The sequence below is a fragment of the Callithrix jacchus genome, chromosome 11 (assembly GCF_049354715.1).
Source record: "Callithrix jacchus isolate 240 chromosome 11, calJac240_pri, whole genome shotgun sequence".
In the NCBI taxonomy this organism is placed as follows: Eukaryota; Metazoa; Chordata; class Mammalia; order Primates; family Cebidae; genus Callithrix; species Callithrix jacchus.
This window is the reverse complement of record NC_133512.1, coordinates 10,796,694-10,816,460: the sequence shown is the minus strand read 5'-3', so window position 1 is coordinate 10,816,460 and position 19,767 is coordinate 10,796,694. Positions and strand designations below refer to the sequence as shown.

General features: G+C 37.9%; 1 long non-coding RNA gene across 2 annotated transcripts; it reads left to right on the top strand.

Moving 5' to 3' along the window:
• The first annotated feature begins 249 nt into the window (after nt 1-249).
• On the top strand, nt 250-14,359 carry LOC128928380 (uncharacterized). Of its 2 annotated transcripts, none has more exons than XR_008473290.2 (4): nt 250-326; nt 6,143-6,256; nt 8,727-8,897; nt 9,606-14,359. It is a non-coding gene; the product is annotated as an uncharacterized LOC128928380 (long non-coding RNA). The 2 variants fall into 2 exon arrangements; XR_013523686.1 differs by having other exon boundaries at nt 7,175-8,897.
• Nucleotides 14,360-19,767: the final 5,408 nt, after the last annotated feature.

The following is a 19,767-nucleotide window of genomic DNA, read 5'->3' as shown; positions in this document are numbered from 1 at the left end:
AGCCGATGCCTTATGATAACTTTGCCCTTGTAAAATATCAACAGCCTCTGGAAAGATAGAATAATTCCTTCTTTTTCATATTTCACTGTGAATTATTTTATCAGCCTTCTTTCCTTCAATATTAAAGAGGCAAGCACATGGAGAGACCTCATTCACATGGAATGAGAATGGTACAGAAGTAGGACTTACAGATCAAAAGGGCAAAGACAGGCCAAAAGGGTAAGCAGGTGTGCGGGGGCAGGTGTGAGCCTGGTGAGAGCCGGGTGCCTGAGACAAGTTATCTACTACACAACTTGGTCAGGAGTGGTTCAACTGGGGGAATCTGGGTAAGCAGCATCTTTTTTTGTTTTTGCTCTTTGAATTTTGGTCTTAGAAACACTTTAGGTGAAATTACTTGACAGAGTCCATATTTGTTGTCCCTGTGTCTACTCTGGACTTGGCAGCAAAAGTAGAAAGACTGATGTGTTGAGAAATAACTTTCTTTCCAGACTCTCTGGAAATATTTAATGTCTAAAATATTTGGATTGTTAGAAGTTACAACTTTAATGGACATGCAGAGGGTAACAAGGACTTCCTTACTACTGAATCTGATCTTTCAAAGTTTTATTTTTATTTGCTTTATTGAGAAATATAATACAAACACAGAAACGTATATAAAATAAACAATAAAGCAGGGAATGAACAAACTATTTCTGCATGCAACAAAATGGGTCGATTTCATAAACAAAATATTGAAAAGCAGCCAGATTTTTAAAAAGTGCATACTACGTAATTCCATCAATATAAAGTCCAAAAAGAGGAAAAACTAATCTATAGTGTTGAAAGTCAGAACAGCAGCTACCTTTGAGAGAGTGTTAGTGACTTGCTGTTGCTTCTTTTGTATGTTTTTGTTTGCTGTGTTTCTCTTCATTAGGATAGAGATTCAGATGTAGGGTGTTTTGGTGCTGGTGTGCTGGAGATTGCTGGCCTCATTCACTCAGCTGCCTGCTTCTATTTGTACACTTCTGTGCATATATACTACATTTGAATAAAGAGTTTGTAAAAAATAAAAATAAAACAAGCACCCGAAAACCCAGCATCCAAGTAAATACATGAATTGGGCCATTTTTCTTAGATACCAAGTTCTGTGCTTCACCCCATCTCCCCATCAAATGTAACCACTATCTTGACTTTTGTGATACTCGTTGTGGTTTTCTTTAGGATGTTACATGACTTTAGAATGCACCCAAATAATGTATTATTTAGTTTTGATTATCTTTGAAATTCATACAATTGGAATCATACTGCATGTACTTCCTCTGACTTGAATTTTCTTATTATGCTGTTGTGATTCTTTTGTGTTGATGTCTAAAGCTGTGGTTTATTCATCTGTACTATTTTATGCTATTCTATTGCATAAATATGCCATAGTTTATTTGGCCATTGGGTTTTTTTCAATTATTTGCATGACATTGAAATGTTTTGAGATAGGTAACTACAATATACATGTTATTTATTTATTACATATAGATAGTATATCTTTTATATTATAGTTTACATATTATATATGTACACACACACACGCTCACATACATTCTTGAATATGTGTCTTGGGGCACATGATTAATAATTTATTTCCTTTGGGTAAATGCCTGGAAATAGAATTGTTCAACCACAATTTTAGTTCAAGAACCAAAAGTTCTTTTCAGCTTTTTATTTGAGCATCTTTTAAAATGCTTTTCCTTTCTTTAAAAAATGGGTTATTTAGCCTTATGTTAAATGGGTTGATCATCTCCTCAACACAAGATTATTTTGGGGACACTAATTGTAAATATAAGTGAAGACACGTGGTGAAGATTACTCTTCAAATGTCAGTATTCTCATTGCTTTTGAACTAGAGAAATTGTCCTACAAGAGTTGAGTATCATGTCCAAAATCACACTGTAATAATTTATTATTCAAATCAAATCAGTCTCCATTCAGTAGGAAGGTAAGTATGAAAAAGTATCATCTTTTCAGTAACAGTGGTCTCACTCTCAACATAGCCTTTTAATTTCTGCAACATTTAGCAAAACATTATTCTCCCGAATTCTCAGAAGCCCCCTACCCATTAAATAAGCTGTAAGCAATATTGTTGAGGTCACTCTGAAGAGCTGTAGTAAAGTTATGTGCAGTGCATTCATGAGAGCTGGAGAAGGAAGCTGGGGTATGCAAGAGGCATAGAAGGTCCAACATCTCCTTAAAAGTCCTATTTTCTAATGCCCACAGCCCCTTAAAAGAGCTATCTCCTCTGGGTATACTTTGCCCTCCTGATCGTAGTGAATACCCACACTGGGGCGGCTGAAGGCAGACATCTGTCTTTGTGGCCTCTTCAGTATTTCCACAGTTAGGAAATGCTGACTGAGGCTGTGTTTCTCTCTCAGGGGCCTCAAGCACCTCTGGGTCATTTAGTTGTGTAAGTAAGGAAAGTCCAGATAACGTCCCGAGCGTCTTCCAGGTAGCTGAATCAGCTGCCACACAGGACTAGGCAGAATCCCGCAAGGTATTAGTCGCTAATTATTTTTCATTCTCTGTGTCCTCTGATGGGATTCAGAATGCACCATGTGCCACTCACCCCATGCTCAAGTAGCTCAAGACAAGCAACATGGACTGAAGGAATTCACCATCTTTTCCAGATGAAGTGTTTATTTATAAATAGAAGGATTCTTCTAACAAAGGGAGGCAGATGTTCACCATCTTGATTTGTTCCAAATGTGCTCAGACTAGTTCAACAAGCTTCACACGGGGGATCATAGGGCAAGCCCTGTTTTCCTGACATCCTTCAGGGTCACATTAAACCCATGTTGTGTTTCTGAGAGATTAGAAACAGACTGCAAAGTGGACTCGACAGATTTTGGGAGACAACTTTCTGCACTGAATGTAAAACCCCTCAACCCCGCAGTCTTGTTTTCATGTGTATGATGTAGGAGTTCATTCATGCTAACTACCCTATTATTCAAAATCTCAGACATGCAGGGAGGCTTAGATGCCAATCATTTTACACACTATGCTCTGTTTGTCCTTTATCGAGGGCCAAGCTACTTCAATATGAATTAAGACTCAAGGCATGTGAAGAGAAACATTATTACTTTCATAATAATAAAAATATATGTTTTTCAAACTGAAAAGGCAGCACTACATGAATAAGATTCCTTTGAGTCCAAGGGGTGATGTTTAACTTTGTTGAGAAGTTTATTCTTGCCTCAAATAAAATGAAACTGGTAAATATCAAGTACCAATGCAGATTGACTGATTAACACATTGCTTTAATGCAAACGGAGAGGCCAAATATTTTGACTTAACCATTTTTCATTGAAGTCTTTCACTAAACCTGACCACAGCTGTCCTTGAGGCCAGATGTTAGCTGTAAAAATCGGTGAATTTAATATACCGTGCAACCTCCCTGCCTTTTTAGACGAGCTGAAGCCCACAGCGTCTGTGTGTATTAGCCGTACAGAGCTCCGGTCGCTGTGTGGAGATGCCTATTATCCCCATGTGGTTTGACGGTGGCTCAGATTTCCTCTAAGCTTGTGCACAATCACTTCATTTAGAAGCTATCTGCTTCTATTGTGGTAAAGGAACCTCACAAATGCACTTGATACTACCTGTTCCTGAAAGTATTTGGACCAAGTCAAATATCTTCCCTTTTTATCATTGTTAACCTGCCCAAGCCCGGTTAATTGTGGCCTCACCAAATTTTTCCTAGAAGCTTGCACGATCTGGCCTGGCACTCCTCTCAGGGAAATGAGTAGCTTGCAGTGGTCCAGCATCGTCCAGGGCCTTCTGCTCCCACCTGAAGCAATGTTATTTTCTGCTCTGTTAATTAGAGGCTCAGGTCTGTGCAAATGCCTGTCTGTAACTCCTCAGGGCAAATTCACAAAGCCTGGGGAGCAGTGATGCAATGGAAAGAAAGACCTGGGCTTAAAGCAAGCAACACCAATGAATTTCCTGAATACTCACTGATTTCAGTCTAAGCTCTACTTCTGACGTAAGGCAGTACAGTAATTTCCAAGCTAGAGGGAAGACTGCTTCAGGGTTTGCAAATGTTTGAGTGACTTCTTAAATGCCATATTTAAAGCTTAAAAAAAAATAGTAATTAGAAAGCACATACACTCAAGTGTGTTAGGTACTAAAATTCAGTGTTTCCTAAATAGCCTCTTTGTTCTTATTGCTTACCTTACAAGTATGAAATTATAAATTAAACTTTTATTCATAAAGGCCTATTTTAATCTGTATTGTAAGGTGGAATCACAGCTGTGGTTTCATGTGGACAAGAAAGCACCCCACTGTTAAAAATGCTTGAAAATCACTGCTTAGGAATGTGATTCCAACTCTTCCAAAGATAGTCACTGTTTCCTGTCAACCCATGAAATGCTGCAGTTTGAAGGTGTTGAACTTTCAGATCTCTCTGTCATCATTTCTTGTAAGGTTGTCTCAGCTACTTGGGAGGCCGAGGCAGTAGGATTCTTGAGCCTTGGAGTTTCAGGCTGTAGTACTGTGATCGTGCCTGTGAAGAGCCACCGTACTCCAGCCTGGGTAACATAGCGAGACCTCCATCTCTTATTTCTTAAAAAGGTTTGAAAACTGACATGTATTTTTAAAGAGTGCCATAACAGGGATGCAGGGCGGGTTTGACGAGGCACATCCTCTATGTTGGCTAAAGGATAGGGTCAAACCCAGGCACAGGTAGTTCCACCCAGTGAGCATTTCATTAGAAATCTTAACACACAATGTTGTCACTCTCAGGCAAAGGTGGGGCAGAGGGAGCAATATAGGCAAAGGAAGAAGATGGCAGTGCCTTTGAAAGTTGGGGATTTTTCAATATGACAGAAGCGTGATAAAGAGAGGCTGATGAAAACACATAGAAGAGTAAGCCAAGAGCAAATGGTGCAGGTTTTCATTATCCTGCAAACCTATTTGGAATTTTTCCAGCAAGAAACACTGGAAGTGTTTTAAAAAGCAGAGATTTGAAAACTTCTGCATAGATCTTCTGTATTTTCCCAGGGGCAGTCTGACTCTTCCCCTTTTTAGCTCATGTGATTGAATTATAAACCTCTTTTTGGAATCATATGGGTCAAATAGAGCTGTTTAGGTTTTGTGTAGTCTTTGCCATTTACTAGTGCGACTTTAACCAAGCTCTTAAACATTGGAATTGAGTCTGGTACCATATTCTCTAAAGCAGATTTTAGTTGCCTGTAAGAGAAAACTTCATTTACACAGCCTCTTTCTTCCAAAAATACTCTTCTGACTTCTTTTCACCCAGGAAGTTTTCTTTTCCTTAGCACAGATGTCACTTCCCTGGGGACACCACCTTTGGAAACTCAGACTGAATCAGGGCCCTCAGGAGGATACCTTCCAACAGCACCCTGCACTAGTCTACAGTGTTGCCATACATGGAGTAATTTGTAATTACTTACTTCTTTTGTGTGTGTGTGTGACAGAGTATCATGCTATTGTCCAGCCTGGACTGTAGTGGCATGATCTCAGCTCACTGCAACCTCCCCCTCCTGGGTTCAAGCAATTCTCCAGCCTCAGCCTCCCGAGTAGCTGGGACTACAGGCATGTGCCATCATGCCCGGCTAATTTTTTGTATTTTTAGTACAGACGGGGTTTCACCATGTTAGCCAAGATGGTCTTGATCTCCTGACTTTGTGATCTGCTTACCTCAGCCTCCCAAAGTGTTGGGATTATAGGCGTGTGCCACAGTGCCCTGCCAATTAGTTACCTCTTAGTTAAAAAAAGGTATCACAGGTGCTGTATGCTCAGGGTTCTTATATACTAAAGTCTGTCAATGGCCTTTTTAAAATCACTAGGTGAATAAAACAAAATTATACAGCAATGGAAAAACCTGAAGTTAGCTTGATTTTATTTCTTTGTATTTGTTTTTTATGTTTATATGGCTGAGTAACTAATTTTTAGAGCTTTATTGAAGTATAATTCACACACAATTGCACATATTACAGTATACAATATGATGTTTAAAAATATATATGTGTGTGTATATTTATATATTCCCATGAAATAGTCACCACCATGAAGATAATGAACACATCCACCACTCCTAAATGTGATCTTGTGCCGCCTCCTCACCTTTTTTTTGAGATAGTCTCACTCTGTCTTCCAGGCTGGAGTGCAATGGTGCAATCTTTGCTCACAGCAACCTCTGCCTCCTGGGTTCAAGCAGTTCTACCTCAGCCTCCTGAGTAGCTGAAATTATAGGCATGCGCCGAAATTACAGGTATGTGCCACCACACCTGGCTAATTTTTTTGTATTTTAGTAGAGATGGGGTTTTACCATGTTGGCCAGGCTGGTCGTGAACTCCTGACCTCAGGAGATTTGCCCTCTCTGCCTCCAAAGGGCTGGGATTACAGACGTGAGCCACTGCGCCTGGCCCTTGTGTCTCTTTGTAATTGTTTTGAGCTGTCCACCCCAACTCTCTCACTCCCACCTCCTCAGTCAACAGCTGATCTGCTTTTACTCACTGCCTGTCAGCTTGTATTTTCTAGACCTATATGTAAATGAAATCATACAGTATATACTCTTTTTAGGGAGGGCTGGGGATTTGATTGCTTTCGCTAAGCACAATTATTTTGAGATGCATTCATATTTTTGCATAAATATTTATATTGCTAAGTAGTATTCCATCCTATGAATATACCAAGATTTATTCATTCATTCACCTGTTGATAGCATTTGCACTGTTTCTAGTTCTTTGCTAATATTAATAAAGCTGCTACGAACATTTGTGTGTACATATTAGTACATTGGAATTTATCAAAATAAAAGTTTTTGCCCTTGAAAGACATTGTTTAGATAATGAAAATACAAAACTACACATTGAAAGAAAGTATTTGCAAACCACATATCTGATAAAGATCTTGAACACTCAATAATAAAAAACAAAACATCCAACTGAAAAAAATAGGCAAAAGATTTGATCAGACACGTTCCGAGGGGTTCAGGCCTTGCTTCTAAGCTTTGTCAGGCTGGACCAAGCAGCATTGGGTCTAGAGCTAATTCTTTCATATGACAAACTATCTCACTACTCTATCCCATGTCCCACAAGTTAGGAGTTTTCCCAGTCTGGCTCTTGGGAACAGGAACCGTTTCTGGCTTTGTGTGAAGCTCAGAAGTTATTTTCTTTAATTCTTTCAGGCGATTCTCTCCCGGGCCTTAGGTGGCTTCTTTACAAGCATATGTTGATCTATCCTCAGCTGAAGACTGAAGGAACCCTCTGCAAATCTTCAGATCTTCCTATCTGTGAAGCTCTCTCTTCTCCAGTCCTTTTCCCTGAGCCTCCATAGACTCCCATCTCCACCAAGTCAACTCTGGGAAATCACTGGGCTCTGTCTGGGATCTCCCACCTACACCACAGCCTGGAAACTTTCCCCGGGTTAAAAAAATGTGGCAACAGCAGAATTCACCTCAGTTCTTGCTTGTCTCTCAGGGATCTTTATGGTTTGTTGCCTCACGTTTAATCTGAAAACCTTAGTTTCATACAGGTGGCCCAATTTTCTAGTTTCAGGTGGGAGAGTAAATCCGGTTCCTATTACTCCTCATTGGCCAGAGTGAAACTCTCTGAATGCTGATACAGGTACTAACAGTTATTAAACACATTTACTGATGGTTCTTTAATCTGGATTGCAACCCTGACGGTGGCGTATTATTTCCACCCCAGAGAGGTAGCAGAGATTGCCTGGGAGGACACAGATGGCAACTGGAAACACTGTGATCGGAACTTGAGCAGTTTGGATCTCAGCCCCATTTGCTTACATCACACACTACATAGCCTATTTTTGAAATGTAATATCTTAGTAAGCATTTTTCTCATACCTAAATTTTGTATATGTATATATAAATATATGTAACTATAAATATATGTGTGTGTGCATATATATATATATATGTTTTCGAAACAGAGTATAACTTATTCCATGGGTATCTTTCTCTTACAATTTTGAATACACTTTCAAAAATCAATTCTTTTAATTGTTATTCAGGAACACCATTTGTATGTTGGATTATCTTTGAAACAAATATCAATGGGGGAATGACTCAAGGCTGTATTTTCTGACTAAGCTTTGGTAGCCACAATTAAATGATGATATGCTGATATGTTGCCATTACCAAGATATTTAATGAAAGAAAAACACAAATATCAATAACTCTGAGTTGAAAAGTGATTTAGAACGATTGGATACAATGTGAAGAACTAGGACTGTCTTGACTAATTTATTGTATTTATAGTATCCATTCTTGTGTACGCCAAAATGCTGTGTACAAAATAATCTATATTTAAGATTAAGCAAGCTCCTTTGGTGAATATAAAAATTCTAAGAAATAAGACAGCATTACATTATAGTGCAATTGCAGCACTTTTTGTTTTTGAGTGGTACATAGAATGACAACATTACTACCATTAATGGCACCTTTGATTTAATGACATTTGGCATAATTTATTTAAATGTTTAATTTTTTATATTTATCCTCTGCACTAATGCTTATGCCTTATTTTAATAATTAAATTTCAGGCACGGTGTTCTGTTTATTATAGTATCTGACATATGTGATTTTAATATTGTTGGTTCATGCCCTATTTTATTTCTTTAACACCGTGTGTTTGTCCATTCTCATATTGCTATAAAGAACTACCTAAGATTGAGTCATTTATGAAGGAAATGAGTTTAACTGACTCACCGTTCCATAGGCTGTATAGGAGGCATGGCTGGAGAGGCCTCAGGAAACTTGCAATCATGGCAGAAGGCAAAAGGGAAGCAAGCACATCTTCACACGGGAACAGGAGAGAGTGTGAAGGGGGATGTGCCACAAACTTCCAGATCTCGTGAGAACTCACTCAATATCACAAGAACACCAAGGGGTAAATCCGCCTCCACGATTCAGTCACCACTGGGAACTACAATTCAACATGAGATGTGGGTGGGAACACAGAATCAAACCCTATCCCATTACAACCTAATTTTTCCCCTAGTTTATTCCATTGGTATTCTTTTCTTTTTTAAGCTTTCTTTGAAAATGACTTTTTATTAAGTTCTATGGTTGTAATAGACTGAGTTGTTGCCTATAGAATTAATTTTCCAAAAGAACGTTCTCACTTTATCTTTTTTATTTATGCTGCAGCCAGTTTGCCCCATATTTTCCATTCCCTACTTCAGTAGTGGCCTTCCCTGTCCTACTCTACAGTTCAGCTTGTCACATCCCCATCATTCCCTCAACTCAAAAACTCTATATTTAATGCGATTTTCATAATTTTATGAGATTGATACGACCTCTCCCTCTTTCAAACTTCGCAAGATGCTAAGAGGATAGCGCCTTTTCCAAATCTTGTAGATTCTATAGAGTCTCTCTTGAAGTTTATTTATGTAATTGTGGAATAGGTTTGTTTTGTTTTATTTTTTAGTATGTCTTTGTATTCCCCCAATTAAAGCAAAATAACTTTTACATAATGGATACTTTGTAAATACTGGCTAAATTGAATTAAACTGATATATCTAGGTTATTAAAAACTCTGTTATATGAACAATTAATTTTCTGTTTTTTCTGTTGTTTTGTTTTGGTTTTGGAACAGGGTCTCATTCTGTCACTCACGTTGGATTTCAGTTGTACAATCGTGGTTCACTGCATCCTCAACCTCCTGGGTTCAAGTGATCCTCCTCACCTCAGCCTCCAGAGTACCTGGGACCATAGGCGTGCACCACCATACTTGGCTAATTTTTAATTTTTTTGTACAGACAGCATCTTGCCATGTTACCCATGCTCAACTAATGTCCTGACATGATTTTAAAAATTATTCAGGAATCATTAATCTTAAGATTTAAGATGGTGGTTCTCTGCCTTTAGGGTATATCCGAATTACCCTTGTAAGGTTTTTTATTTGTTTGTTTTAATAGTAATTCTTGGTTCCAGCCAATCTACTAAAACTATAATTGCTGAGAAAGGGGCCCAGGAAATTGTAAAGCTCCACAGAATATTGTGATTCTTGTGGAAGTTTAAAAATGCTGGTTTTAGGAAGTACGATAATTTTCTTCTGAGCTCTATGCAGATTTTGGAATATTTCTTAGTTCTCCTAATAACTAGACATGTGTCTTAATTAGGCAAAATAGTGAAAGTGCTAGAATAGCCAAAATCTCTTTTCTCAGGAAAGAAAAAGATAGAACAAATTAAATATGGGATTTACTTCACATATTCAATATAAGTTTTTATGTAGAAATAATCCAGCCCTGACAATACTCTCCTTCCTTCATTCTTTGTCCCTCCCCACCCCAGTAGCAGAGGCCACTATAAAAGGATATAGATTCTCACAACTAAGAGTAACTCATTTTTTTTGGCAATGTCAGCTTAATTTTGTGTAAATAGTCTGGAAACATGATTTTCATCACAGCAAGCAAAGCTCGTATAGACATGTTTGTAAGAGCATATTTATACATCACCCCAGGTAAGTCGTTAATCATATAATGGGCACAGTTTCCTACTACATACTGAATAACCCAGTGTTAATCATCCCGAAGCATTCGTGTCTTTATTAAGAATTTATGTGATTAAGTTAGTTTCTATACAGATTTCAGAATAGCCTGTAGGGTCTCTGTCCTCCAGAAATTTAGAATCTAAGACGAGTGAAAGAGTGTGGATAGGACTGAATTTGTTTAAATGACAGAACTGATAGAATAAATCTCTTCCCCCATTGGCTGTAAGTAGGCATGTCTTTGGATCCACGACTACTAATGAATTTGCATAAACCATGGGGCAGAAAAGTGATGAGTCTCCTCTAAAGATACAGAGACTTGAAATGCCAAGTTTTGGAAAACCAGAATTGCAACATCTGAGTTCTCGGAAGGATAGTCTGGACTTAAGCTATGCATATCTTCTGTTATGCCGTCAGGTACCTGACCACTCTGACGTCAATTTGTGGCTTGCCTTTGAGGCATCCACAGGTAACGAATGTTTACATAGATAGAGAATGTATTTTGAGTTAGCTGAGTCACAAGAACATAAGGGTTCCGATCCCCCACTTAGCTGCTTTGAGCTCCCCAAACACACTCTTTGTGGCATCAGTCTGAGGGAAGTGTTTTTGTGTGATTCTGAAGTAGGATGTAAGGTTGAAGAGGACAGAAAATTTCTTTGTACATGTTGTGTCTGGAATTGTGCTAGGAATATAGTAACTGTTCAGTGAATGTTTGTTGACTGCATATTTATTATTTAATTGGAAAAATCAATGTAATAACTTCAATTTAAAACTTATGGTTTTGTTTTAATAACCTAGTTCTTACTTATAAAAGTAAGTAGGTTTACTATAGAAAATTGGGAAAAAAATTTAAAACCTTCAGAAGAAAATAGAAATTTTTATAATAACATTAACTAGAGAAACTCATCATAAATATTTAACATAAACAGTTCATCTGTGACTGTTTTTATAAACATGATTTGGTGCATGTGTTTGGGGGGGCGGTATGGGTATCCACAAAGAAAATAATTGAAATTGCATACATTAAGTTTTGGACTGAACATATCATGAGCATTTTCTCATATAATTAAATGCTTTGAAACTAGGATTGTTAGTGGCTACATAACTTTCAATCAAATGGATGTGCCAAAATTTGTTGGACATGTACCCTATTTGGGGCTATTCAGTTTGCTTTTGTTTAGTTATTTTTGGTAAAAGTAAATAATACAATCATGAACATCCTTATGTGTTAGACTTCTAACACCACTGATTATTCCCTTAGGATAATTTCTTTCTGAAATGGCTATAGAAATCTGTATACAAACTACAAATTTTCAAGAATGTCTCTTGCATCTCTTGACAACAGTGATAATCATTTTGAACTATGTAAAAGGTAACATCTCATTAACTGTGGATTTGCACTCTATTAGTTGTGCATAGCACTATGTCTTCATAAGTGAATGTTTAATCAAATATTACTAGTATATGTGATTTTTTTTGCTATCTTTTTCTTAGTGGTGTGTTAAAACTCTGTATATATTACAGATAGGAAGCATTTATATACTGCAAACATATTTCCCTCTTAGCTGTTGCACTTTAAATTTTACATTACTTTTTGCTAAACAGAATATTTCTGTACATGTCAAAATATTAATTTGTGATTTCTTGTACAAGCTTTGTTGCTAGGATGCTGTTTCTTAAATGACATCAACTACATGTAGTCCATTTCAATTCTTTTATGGCTTTATATTTTAGGTAGGTTACATTTTAAAATTCATCTGTAGTTTATTTCAATATAAGGTATGAGACAAATTGATTTTTTTCTTTTTTGAGATATAGTCTTGCTCTGTCACCCAGGCTAGAGTGCAGTGGCACAGTCTCAGCTCACTGCAACCTCCACCTCCTGCTTCAGCCTCCTGAGTAGCTGCGACTACAGGCCTGTGCTACCACACCCGACTAATTTTGTATTTTTAGTAGAGACAAGGTTTCACCATGTTGGCCAGGATGATCTCGATCTCTTGACCTTGTGATCCACCTGTCTCAGCTTCCCACGGTGCTGGGATTGTAGGCATAAGCCACTGTTACCTGGCCGAATTTTATTTCCTAATAATATCTTCTTATAATTTATTCAAGAATCGTTCCTATCCTCAGTTATTTTGTATACAAATTCAATTCTTATTAAATTATGTTCCCTTCTTATACTTCTTCTGTTTAGTTAAAATACCTGCCTTTTCACATTTGTGCAATTTTTGAAATTAAATAACATGTGGTAAAGTAAGTCTGTATTCTTTATAAAATGTCAAGACAAATTCTCATCAGCTTCAAAATTGTAAGAAATCTTTAGAATCCTATTAACAAATACAAAAAGGGGAAAGATGATATTTCTATTGAAATTAAATAATTTGCCTAAATTTAAAAAATATGTGGGATGAATTAATATGTTTATAATATTGAGTTCTCCAAAACATTATCCATATGCCCAGCACAAAAATCTTTCTACATAAATACACATCCCTTTTGTCATCTTTTTCTTGGTCCCTCATCAAAGCTGTAACATTTTCTTCAACTAGAACAAGGGTATTTCATATTATATATTAGCATCTATCGTAATATTTTTCTTGGGATTTGAAAAAGTGGTTGTTGGAAATACGGGTTTTTATTTTTTGATTATTGTGAAGGATGCTTCTATAAACATTTATGTACAAGTTTTTTTGAAGACATATGTTTTCATTTATCTTGGGAAGATATGTAGAAGTAGAGTTGCTGGATCATATGGGAACTCCATATGCAACCACTTGAATCACTTCCAGACTGTCTCCAGCTGCACATTTCGCATTCCCACCAGCAGTATATGAGAGTTCAAATTTCTCCACGTCCTCATCAACACTTGCTATTATCTGGCCTTTTGATTCTAGCAATCCTAATACGTGAAAAGTGGTATATCATTGTGCTTTTGAATTGAAAGTTTTATGGTATGTTTAAATAAGTATTGTTGTTACCAAACAAAGCTATTCTAACTATTGTAACTGATTTCCCCATGTCCTCCTATGTCTCTGTCACACACATTGACTGATGCCTCCTGCACAGTGAATACTCCTGGCAGTTGGGCTGCTCTCCAGCATCTACACAGAGTGCTATGAGTTAGGGCAGTCCACTACTTAAAAATACAGGTTTTAAGAAAAATAGGAAAAACAATAGCATTGAGATGTTTGTGAATAGCACAAAAAGTGAACTGTGTCAGTTGGTGAGACCAGACCCAATTCCAATTTTAGGGGATTAAAATTTTATAATATTAACATATGTTGCTATGATTTAACCTTATTTAATTACAAGGAACTAGGGAGCAATGGAATTCTCACTTGAGTTTTCTTTGAACTTCTCTGGGATCAGGTATCCTAAAATGTTAGTAGAGTCAAGAGAATCCAATGGGAAGAAACCTAGCAAAGCTCTGAATATAACCTGATAGAGTAAAAGCTGTTGCATAGATGAATGCCTAATCAATAAAAAGCAGCATTCTTAACATTAAAAAAAAAAGATTCTGTGTTCATACTAACTGGAGTCAAATCTCAGCTCTAAAACTTACCTGCTTGTGCAAGCTTGGGCAAGTTATGCAAATCAATCAGCTTGCAGATGTCCTCAAAGTCTTGCATTAATGGATGTAATTTATGCAAGAAATACCAAGGGGCATTTTATGAGTGCACACATGCTAAAAGAAATGGCCTTAGCTTTATACCCCTAAATTTGCAAATTGTCATAAATATTTGTTCTAAGCTGAAATCGTATTTTTATATATGTATGTATGTATGGGTTTTAATGATTCTCTCCTTTAATAGATTTTCAATTAACAAATCAAATCCTGCTACCAATGTTATTAAATAAAATGTTCCCACAAGTTTTAAAAATATTTATTTTGTATACAGTTAATTTTTCAGTTATTTCTAATTGATTTTTAAGAAATATCATTTATAAACAATGATGTGCTGATAAATGTTTAATAACTGGCTCTGGAAAAACGTGTGTGTGTGTATATGAGGAGATACACAGATTTATTACAAATTTTGCCTATATAAAGGAATGTAGCACATCATTTACAAAAAAGTAGTAAAATAGCAATAATTTTTATTGGCAGTTCAATATAAACAATTGATTCTCACAGAACATTTCTATTGATATTTTCCAAACTCTCATATTTGTAGCAAACCTACGGTTGCAATTCAACCATGGATTGAAAAGTAGAGTTACAACTCTGTTCACTCTTTCCAGTAAATTTATAGTCGTCAAATTGGGTGTGTGATCTATGGTTAAACTCTTTCTTACCCTTGATCAAGAGCAGACCAAGGACATTAACACGTTACCCATGTCCTCACCACTACTAAGATTCTGCCACTCAGGAGGTTGTTGAGAGAATGCTGCCTGTAGTTGGAGTACATTAGTCACTCTGTTCCTTCTATTGCAGAATCAATTGCTGAATCCTTTAACTGAACTGTAACTTTTTTATTTTTGAGACAGAGTCTGCCTCTGTCACCCAGGCTGGAGTGTCGTGGTGCGATCTCTGCTCACTACAACCTCCACCTCCCAGGTTCTAGCGATTTCTCCTGCCTCAACCTCTCAAGTAGCTGGGATTACAGGCATGTGCCACCGTGATCGGCTAATTTTCTTTTGCTATTAGTGGAGAGACAAGGTTTCACCATGTTGGTCAGGCTGGCCTTGAACTCCTGATCTCAGATGATCTGCCTGCCTCCGCTTCTCAAAGTGCTGGGGTTACAGGCATGAGCCACCACCCCCAGCCAGGACAGTAACTTTTAAGACAATTTTCAGATATATCAACCAACTGTAGGCAACTAGGAACAATTAACTTTTATTTTTCACTTTCTTCTTTTTATCTTTTCCATGTAACCTTTAAATTTTTCATATGTCTACTATTTTTCCAACATGATTTATACAAAAGCTCATCTTTTATACTCTACTTGTATTGTTTACAGTCCCTCAACCAGCCAATATATATTTTTATTCTTTATGCTGACTCCCCTGAGCAATACTCATAAATGCTGGAACTTGTTTCAGAAATAAAATGTCCTCGTCAATCATTTAGAATTGAAATGGGAGGTTCTCTATCTTATTCCTGGCAGCAAGTTTCTCTGGTTTCCTAGAGAATTTTTCTTCTGGTTGACAGATAATACCTTTGCACAGTTATTTTTTATTTGTTCATTATTATATGTTATTTTAGAGTTAAACATTAGTTATACCTATTTCAAGGAATAAGCACTATATGAGTCTGTTCTCACACTGTCAATAAAGACATAGCCAAGACTGGGCAATTTATACGGAAAAAGAGGTTTGATGGATTCACAGTTCCACACGGCTGGGGAGGCCTCACAACCATGGTGGATGGAGAATGAGGAGCAAAGTCACATCTTATACGGTGGCAGGCAAGAGAGCATGTGCAGAGGAATTCCCCTTTATAAAACCATCATATCTCCAGGAGACTCATTCACTATCACAAGAACAAGGTGATTAAATTACCTCTGCACCGAGTCCTTCCCGGGACATGTAGAAATTACAAGAGCTACAATTCAAGATGAGATTTGGATGGCAACGCAGGCAAACTGTATCAAGCACCTTCCTGAAATTTTTAAATCCAGAATTAAAAAAAAAAAAAAGATGACATTTACTGTCTGTACTAGTTTATACAGACTCGGCAGAGCTAAGAAAGTGGGCAGCTGGTTAATTTATAATTCCAGGATACTTTGTTATTTCTTTCTTGTATTTGAAAAAACACAAAGGGGGACACAAGCTGTCCTGGTAACTAGCTTTTCTCTTTAGCATAGCCCAATCTCCGGAACAGACCATGGCAGAAGACCATGCTCCTTTCCTGTTCTCACCACTCCATCACCTGTGGCCTACAGGAGCACCCAGGGACTTCCAGGTGGCAGAGGGCTCTGCATGCCCAGTGGTCTTTCCTCACCCTAGCTCTCATTCTCTAAATCAGGAGATCATAGCAGGATTTGGTTGGCATCTTCTCTGATTCCTTCCCAGGCAGCTGCTCTTTCCCAGGAAAGGAATCTGATTTGCATTACTTCCTGTTAACTCTATTCCCTGAGATTTCCAATATGTGATGGCATTCCCAATGCTCAGGGAGGTTTATCTCCATTTTCACTTCAGTTCATCATTTAAATAACAATTTGAGAGCTGAAGGCATATTTGTGGTTTTGCTATTCTTCTCTGGAAGTCTCTATTTTAAAATAATCATTAAAGAAGAAAAAGCAAAAATATTCAACTAGAAAAATTATTTTAATTAGGAGTCACTTTGAGGCCAATTGGACCTGTTTCCTAATTAGCTGAAGAGTTTCACAGGTAGTCTTCACCTTTGATCCTTTCTGTAAACTTGAGACATCCTAGATGAATTTTAATACTACTTGAATAAAAACATTTCATATCTAGCTTTTGAGGGAGAGGTCAAGCAACATAAGGAAGAAATACAGAAAGAGAAATTAGAGAAACAGAAAAAATAAAAAGTAAGCCTGAAGTTCCAGCTAGCCTAAGAGCCTTCACAAAACGATCTGACTTCCCTTTTCTCTCCCACTCTCCCGGCCCTTCCTCTTCCCTGCTCCACCACCAAGGAGACTTGAGTCTAGGCAAATTCACAGTGATGCATGTGGTTCTCCCTCACACAGACTCTACCTGAAAATCTTGATGTATTTATTTCCTACGTTGCTGTAGCAAGTTACACAAATTTACTGTCTTAAATCAGCATGAATTAATTATTTTATAGTTCTGGTGTTTGGAATTCCAACACTGGTGTTACGAGGCCAAAATCAAGGGTTAAGTTTCTTCTGGAAGCTTCAGGGAAGAACACTGTTTGCTTTTTCCATCTCATTTAGGCGACCTGCATTCCTTGGCTCTGGCCATGGCTACCCCACTCCAACTTTGCTTCTGTCATCACATCTTCCTCTCTAACTCTCCTGCCTCCCTCTTTCCCTTATAAGGCACTGTGTGGTTACACTGGACCCATCTGAATATTCCAGGATAACGTCCTCAAGAACCTTAACTTACTCACACCTGTAAAGTCTCTTTTGTCACATAAGGTAACATAGGCACAGGTTGCCAGGAGTAGGATGCAGACATCTTGGGGGCGGGTTGGCGGGGGTTGGCACATCACCCAGCCTACCACATTTGTCTTCTGTGATGTGTAACTCATAATGCCCTGCTTTTGCAAACAGGGTTACCATGATGAAAGATACGTCTAAGTTCTGCATTGATTTTTGTACATACGTGAAACAATTTGTGGGACAAATTTTGAATATGGAAGTTTATTCTTCTGCTTACCACAATGTAAACTGTATCAAGAAAATCCAAGCAATCAAATTTCTTTAGCATAAAAAACATCTGACATCACACTTTTGAGTGCAGACATTTTACTCTGAGCCAAGTCAATGCAAAAGCTAACCTGACACTTGTGAAACCCGTAGGTTTCTCCAGACACACCAGAATTATCCAACTTGTTCTCTGGACTTTCTCACGGATGCCTCAGGGCTTTTAATTAGCTCTACGAGCTGACTTCATCAGCTTCTAAAATTAGGACTTTTCCTTTTATTAATAGGGCCCGTATTTGACCTCACTACTCACTGTTCTGTTACATTTTGTGTCAAAATCCTAGACAAGAGCACTAATGTTTTCACTGTGCAGGGTAAGAGCCCCAGACCTGGCACTCAGCAATATCTATGAGCCCCCACAGTTTAATTTCCTCAATCCTGATTGAGATACCCCTCCCTCCTGCCATCTGCGTCCTTTGTCAGCAGGAAGCAGCCAGAGTGGTCACTGTCCAATTCCCTCCTGCCTCAAGATTGAGGAAATGAACAAGTCAAGGGGGGACTGAAACCATCCTCACGGGGCTAGCTAGACTTACACACTAGGCTACAGGCAGAATTATAGCACCGGTGCACTTCGACTGACTTTTCTGCAGCTGTTTACCTGAGAGTCTTATAGCACAGTGACCAGCTGCTCCTCCACTGTTCCTATAGATAGAATATCTGGTGATGGACCTTTCTTCCCAAGAATTGTGTAAGGTATTTTCCAGATCCTGAATTCCAGCAGGACGGCTAATCTGCAGGCCTTCTCCAAGGAGCCCACTCAGCACAGAAATGCAGTTTCTTCACCTCCCTGTACCATGACTTCACCCCTCACTTCTTGACTAATCAGTGACCACTACCCTTTAGCCCATCATCTGTCCAGATCCCTTAAAAACTCCATCCCAAAACCTCCTGGAGAGGCAAATTTGAGGTTTCCTCCCATCTTTTCATTTGGTTCACCTACAACTATTAAACTCATTCTCTCCTGCAACTCCCACTGTTTCAGTGTACTGGCTCATTACTGTGCAATGGGCAATTAACCTGGTGGGCATATAGCATTTCATTCATAGGAGCATGGGAAATAGCTCAAGATCTTGGCTATAGAATGGGACATTTATTATGTTTAGCAGAAGTCTATGGATTAGTTATTATTTCACATAATAATTTAGGGACTTCTTGTGAATGGTAATCTGCTAGTGGTTCTACTCTTCCATTTTACAGTATCAGAAGATACACTTCAGGCTATCAGTGGCTCCTCTGATCAGTCTCTACCAGGCCTTTGTAATACAGACTGTGAGTCCCGTCCTAAGAACACAGGACCTCCTACTGACCACATCTTGTTGTGGGCCTCCCTGGAAAATGCAGCCACCTCCTCCTTCTGTACTTTTCATTCATCCTGATCCTATGTAAATAGCTTACCAGCATATCCAAAGAGATCTTTTAAATAAAGATGCCATTTATCTTTGGATGTGATGGTACAATAAGATCATCTAGTTGAAGGATATTCTCTAAAAGTAATTTATGTCCTGAGGCTGATTGTAAATCCAGAAAATCTTGATGCTGAATCAGTTGGTATGGTGGGTCTTAGTGGTTGGCAAAGAAAAAAGTTGTAATTTCAATTACAACTGAATGATGTAAATGTCTGATTCCCACCTTTCTCAGTGAACAATGATGTAAATTCATCAAAGATTTTAGACTGAACATAACCTCACCAGGTTCAACATAGAGCACAAAAGCCTTATATTAGTGATAAAATAGTGAAAATGTTCTCAGAAGAGACCACATATAGGCATATCAGGCTATACTACGAGGATAAAATATTCAAAACATCACTTCATGATGATAATAGGACTAGGGCCACAAAAAATTGAAGCATATTTGAGATGTTTCCTTAATTACCAAAGTTTATAAAAATTATCCCGTCTTTGAAGTTCTCATTC